This window comes from Ornithorhynchus anatinus, chromosome 3 (genome assembly GCF_004115215.2).
Source record: "Ornithorhynchus anatinus isolate Pmale09 chromosome 3, mOrnAna1.pri.v4, whole genome shotgun sequence".
Classification (NCBI taxonomy): Eukaryota; Metazoa; Chordata; class Mammalia; order Monotremata; family Ornithorhynchidae; genus Ornithorhynchus; species Ornithorhynchus anatinus.
This window is the reverse complement of record NC_041730.1, coordinates 110,836,211-110,842,569: the sequence shown is the minus strand read 5'-3', so window position 1 is coordinate 110,842,569 and position 6,359 is coordinate 110,836,211. Positions and strand designations below refer to the sequence as shown.

Sequence of the window (6,359 nt, the reverse complement as noted above, 5' to 3'; positions counted from 1 at the left end):
ACCCTCTAGCTCCAGTTTCCTCACTGTGCCCTGATCTCATCTATTGGCTGCCAACCCTTTTTCCACATCCTCCCCTTAACCTGGAACTTGCTCCCTCTCCACATGAGCCAACCACAACTTTCTCCACCTTCAAAGCTTTATTAAGGTCATATCTCCTCCAAGAGAGCTTCCCTGATTAAGCCCTCTTTTCCCCAGCTCACTCTCCCTTCTGCTTCATCTATCCACTTGGATCTGTGACCTTTGGATATTGACCCCACCCCAATCTCACAGCACATATGTACATAACTTTAAATTATAAGTTATAAATCTTTTTTTTTCATATTAATGTCTCTCTCCCCCTCTAGACTATGAGCTTGTAAGGGCAGGGATCGTGTCTCCTAATTCTCTTGTACTTTCCCAAGAGCTTAGTCCAGTGCTATGCACATAGTAAGCGCTCAATACCATTGGTCGATTGATTGACCCATTAGCTCTGCCAGTCTCAGCTACCAGTTAGCCAACCCAGTTGCCCCTCTCCTGAAGCACTGTCTCTGGCTATTTCCATCCACTTCCCTCTCTGCCAGTGGTATTTCAGTCGCAGCTATTCCTCAGCTGTCTTTTCTCCCCCAGCCTCCTTGTTCATCATCACTGGTCCCCACCAAGACAACTGTAAAATGGGGATTAACTCTATGTGGGACGGGGACGGGGCCCAGTACAGTGCCTGGCTCATAGTAAGAGCTTAAATAATGATGATGGTATTTGTTAAGCACTTACTATGTGCCAAGCACTGTTCTTACTGTGGGATAGATACAAAATAATCAGGTTGTCCCACGTGGGGCTCACAGTCTTCACCCCCATTTTACAGATGAGGTAACTGAGGCCCAGCCAAGTTAAGTGACTTGCCCAAAGTCACACAGCTGACAAGTGGAAGAGCCGGGATTGGAACCCACGACCAAGCCCGTGCTCTTTCCACTAAGTCACGCTGCTTCTCCTAAATATCACTTAAATATCACAATTATTATTATTATTCTCTCTGCCTCAGTTATCTCATCTATAAGGTGGGGATTAAGACTGTGAGCCTATCTGGGACAAGGATGGGGCTCAACCTGATTCTCTTGTATCTACCCCAGAGCTTAGTACACTGCTTGGCACATAGTGAGCACCTAAATACCACAATTATTATTAGTAGTATTATTCTCTGTGCCTCAGTGAACTCAACTGTAAAATGGGGATTAAGACTGTGAGTCCCACATGGGACAGAGACTGCGTCCAACACGATTAGCTTGTATCTACCCTAGTGTTTTCCCCTCTCAGGGTCATACCTGGAGAGTTTCCGGGACTCTACCAGTCTCGGCTACGGGAGGGAGAGTCAAGCAGAGGCCTACCCATTCCATTCCTAGCCTGGGCAGTGCCTAGCGAGTGGAAGACAATCTTCTACTAGTCAAAGCTCACCCACGCTGGGAAGCAGCAGCAAGAGAGATAGTCGAGAGTGGAAACTTGAGTTTACTATGCAGAAGGCAGCAATGGTAAACCACTTCTGTATTTTGACCAAGAAAACTCTATGGATCCACTACCAGAACGATTGCAGATGGAGAGCGGGGCTTTCTGGGAGAGATGGGTCTCTGGTGTTGCTAGGGGTTGGAAACGACTCGACGGCATAAGACAAGAGCTCGGTGTTTAGCATAGTGCCTGGCACACAGTAAGCGCTTGACAAATACCATAAAAAAAAGTTTTCTTAAGTGGAAAATAAGGCCTTACCTGTTGTCAGTATTCCTATGTCCCAGAGACAATAAGCGATCAAATAATTTTCTACTAATCCCCTGCAGAGTGGAGCTGTTTAGTTATAAGGGTGGCAGGTGATACACCAGACATGAAAGCTAAGGGTCTGAACAGGTGGTGCCCGGGTCTGAGGCAGGTGGACCCTGGGCCCAGCCCTGAAGTTTCCCTGGTCTAGAGCAGGAGAAAAGGAGTTGGCAGAGAGCATCAGTGGCACAGAGTCAGCAAACTGATCCCAGGATCTTCTACATCCCTGCTCCATCATGCCACTGAGGAGGAGAGAGGGACTCGGTCAATAATATCTACTGAGGAATTGCTGTGAGCAGAGCACTATACTAAGCACTTGAGAGAGTACAATAAAGGAAAACATAGTGAGGTTTCACCAATCATTGATCTCACCCTGAGTGTTTATTACCAGAACCCTGCCTTATTGGAGACTCCATCTGTCTTCTCACTGGGAGAGTTGGTGAAGGAAAGAGATACATCATCCCTCCTTAGAGTTGAAGGAACCTCTCTGGGTTTCCTACTACACCCAGTCCACACACTCCGCGCACTTCACTCCTGGAGTGTCAGCGTATTTACTGTATCTTGTCTATCTCTCCCCAGCCCTCACCTGTGTCCTCCCTGTGATCAGGAACTCCGTCCCCCTTCATAGTCCACAGATCATTATTCTCTCCACCTTCAAAGCCTTATTAAAATCACATCTCCCCCAATTAAGCCCTCATTTCCCCTACTCCCTCTCCCTTCTGGGTTCCCTTGCACTTGAATCTGAATCCTTTATTCACTCCACCCTCAGCCCCACAGCACTTATGTACATATCTTTGACTTATTTTAATGTCTGCCTCCCCCCCTAGACCATAAGCTCCTGTGGGCAGGGAATATGTCGTACTGTACTTTCCCAAGACTGAATGATTACAGAGGGCAGTCAGAACTGGAGGAAAGTCCTCTTCCTTGCCTAGGCAGGAAGATGGAGAATTAGGGGAAGGAGAATCTACAACGAAGACCCATATCTTCCTTGGAGATGTCCTGATTCTCTCACCCAGGCTAGACCCATAATGATAATAATAAAGCCACAGTCATCATCATCATCATAATAATAATGGTATTTGTTAAGCGCTTACTCTTTTTCAGCCACGGTTCTAAACGCTGGGGTAGATACTGGATAATCCCTGTTCTACATATGACACACAGTCTTAATCTCCATTTTAAAGATAATGGAACTGAGGCACAGAGAAGTTGTGACTTGCCCAAGGTCACACAGCACAGAAGTGGCAGAGCCAGGACTAAAACCCATGTCCTTCTGACTCCCAGTGCAATGTTCTTTCCACTAAGCCACACTGCTTCTTTTGGGGTCCTGTGGGGAAGGAGCAGGTCAGTGATGAGGAGGGAGTGGCTCTCAGGAGAGGAATTGGTAGAGGCCCTTCTTCTCTCACTTCTGTTCTTCCACTCCTTTCTGCATAACTCTTTGAATTTATACCCTTCATTCAACCCCTCCCTTAGCTCACAGCACTTCCGTACCTATCCACAATCTATTTATATATACGTTTATTTCCCTTATAAATTGTAAACTCCTTGAGGGGATGGAATGTGTCTACCAACTCTATTGTATTTTACTTTTCCCAGAGCTGAATACAGTGCGTGTTAAGTAAATACAATGGATTGATTGGCGCCAGCAGCAGATGTCAGAAGGAATTATGCATTCTCCTGGGAGCTTCAGAAAATAGTCCTGCCGAAAGTGAGCTCACAGGAAGTTGAGCTGCCAAGAGAGTTCACAGGAAGTTGAGTCACCAGGAGATTGGCACCTAATCCTCTGTCCCTTTCCTTAAACTAAATCTATGGAGCCTTTATTTTGTAATAATAATAGTAGTGATATTTCTTAAGCACTTACTATGTGTCCAGCACTGTTCTAAGCACTGGGGCAGATACAAGATAATCAAGTGGGACATAGTCCTTGTCCCACATGGGGCTCACAGTCTTAAGCCCCATTTTACAGATGAGGTAACTGAGCCCAGAGAAGTGATGTGACTTGCCCAAGGTCACACTGCAGACAAATGGCAGAGTTGGGATTAGAACCCAGGTCCTTGTGAATCCTAGCCCCGTGTTTTATCCACTAGGCCATGCTGCTTCAGCAGAACACTGTAGGACTTATATAGAACACTGTGCTAAGCACTTGAGAGAAAACAATAGTTCATAGAAATGATTTCCACCCTCGGAACTTGCCTAGCAGGTCTGGTGGTGGAAGGAGTAGAAGCAAAGTGAAACCTAGGGAATCTGATGGGTTTAGAGCCTGACTCTTCTTTAGCCCTCTCCTCAGATATGTTCCAGGGCAGATTCCTGGGCCTGGTTTGGCCTTTGATTCGGTCTGCTCTAAGGTCCCCACTAGAGTGATTCTGAATCCCAAGACATCCTCTAGTCTGACTAAAGTGTCCATCTGCCTTTATATGGGGAAGTCCTCCAAAAGCATCAATCTCAACCTCTTGCTTCCATTTGTCCATTCAATTATTTATTTTCCTATTTGATCTTGATATAGCTACACTACTTTCTCCTCACATCACTGCTCTTCCTCCTCATCATGTTACCTGTAACTCATTTGTCTCAGCTGCTTTTCCTATTAGTTTTCAAGCCACCTCAGGGCAGGGAGCAGATGTCTGTTGTAGCTAAGTGTGGAGTGTTCTTCATTCAGCAAGTGCACAATAAATACTATAAATTCTTTAAGGACAGAGGATTCAAGTCAACCCCCAAGGCCATCTCAGTCTAGAACCACACCCCCTTTAAAGCTCCCCTTCAAAGCCCTACTAAAGGCACACTTCCTCCAAGAGGCCTTCCCAAACCAAGCCCCCTTTTCCCCAGATCCCCCTCCCTGCCACGTCACCTCGACTAGCTCCCTTTGCTCTTCACCCCCTCCCCAACCCACAGCACTTATGTATATATGTATATATCTATAATTCTATTTATTTATATTGATATCTGTTTACTTGTTTTGATGTCTAGACTGTTGATGCCTGTTTACTTGTTTTGATGTCTAGACTGTTAGCCCAGTGTGGGCAGAAATTGCCTCTCTTTATTGCTGTATTGTACTTTCCAAGTGCTTAGTACAGTGCTCTGCACACAGTAAGCACTCAATAAATATGAATGAATGGACTACTGCTGGACTGGCAGATCAAAGAAATGGGAAGTTAACTATAGATCCCCAAGGGAGAAAGTTAGTCCCAATATTTGGGGATTTATTCTTCCTCCTACTCCAGGTTCTTTGGAGTAAAATCATGTCCCAAAAACCATGATGGGGGGGGGAACAAAAATGGCCAGCTGATATACCAAAGGATCTTGGGCTGAAGTAATTAGGGGAGAGAGGGAGGAGGGGGATTGTGGGAGAAATGGAAGTGGTGGGGGAAGAGAAGGAGAGATGAGTCCTCTAGACTGTAAGTGGGGAATGTTTCTGTTTATTGTTGTATTGTGCTCTTGTGCTACTATCAAGAGCTTTAGAACAGTGCTCTGCAAACAGTAAGCACACAATAAATACAACTGACTTACTAAGATGAAGGAGCCTTGTGAATGCTGGGGGAAGCCACCCTGAGCAATGAGTCCAGCCTTCCAAATGGCTGGTGTGTAAGCCCACTGTGGGCAGGGAACATGTCCGCAAACTCTGATGTATTGTACTCTCCCAAGTGCTTAGAACAGTGCTCTGCACATAGTAAGTGCTCAATAAATACCATTGATGATGGTGGTGGAGAATGATAACAATCATCCCACCCTCTTCCTTCCATTCTCTCCCCTCATCTTCTCCTTATGTTCACTTTTCCAGCACTTAGAACAGTGTTTGGCACATAGTAAGCACTTAACAAATACCATCATTATTTTCTGATGCACTAACCTCTTGCCTGTCCTCCTGCCTTCCCTCTCTCTGACTCAGACCTTCCTTGACTAGAATTCAAGATTTTCATCCCTGTCTCCTGTCTCCACCCCATCAAAACTTTAAGCCCCCTCAAATTTAGTGACCTTCAGTGGCTCACCCCTTCTCTGCTTCCTGGAGTCTGATTTGAAAGTAAGAGCCTTGGGGAAATCAGAAAAGGAGATAATAATAATAATAATGGCATTTATTAAGTAATTACTATGTGCCAAGCACTGTTCTAAGCATTGGGATAGATAAGAAGGTTATCAGGTTGTCCCACTTGGAGCTCACAGTCTTGATCCCCATTTTAGAGAGGAGGTAACTGAGTCACACAGAAGTTAGGTGACTTGCCCAAAGTCACATAGCTGACAAGTGGCAGAGTCAGGATTAGAACCCACGACTTTTGACTCCCAAGCCCAGGTTCTTTCCACTGATGTGAGGAGTGGAGGTGGGGGAGAACACCCAGGGAGAAACTTGGAGGACAGCACCCATAGGGTCAGAGGGGATTTCCAACCCCTTCGAATCCTTGCACCACCCTTTTTATAGTATTTGTTAAGTATAACAAATTCTTTGACTCGCTTGGTTGCCTATCAACCTCCGCTCCAAACAAAAACTCCTCACTCTAGGCTTCAGGGACCTACATCACCTTGCCCCTTCCTACCTCTCCTCCCTTCTCTCTTTCTACCACCCACCCCGCACGCTCCGCTCCTCCGCCGCC

General features: G+C 45.9%; 1 non-coding gene across 1 annotated transcript; it reads left to right on the top strand.

Annotated features, from left to right (window-relative positions):
* The first annotated feature begins 1,280 nt into the window (after nt 1–1,280).
* On the top strand, nt 1,281–1,418 carry LOC114810756. Its single transcript, XR_003758451.1, has one exon. It is a non-coding gene; the product is annotated as a small nucleolar RNA SNORA7 (small nucleolar RNA).
* The last annotated feature ends 4,941 nt before the right edge of the window (nt 1,419–6,359 follow it).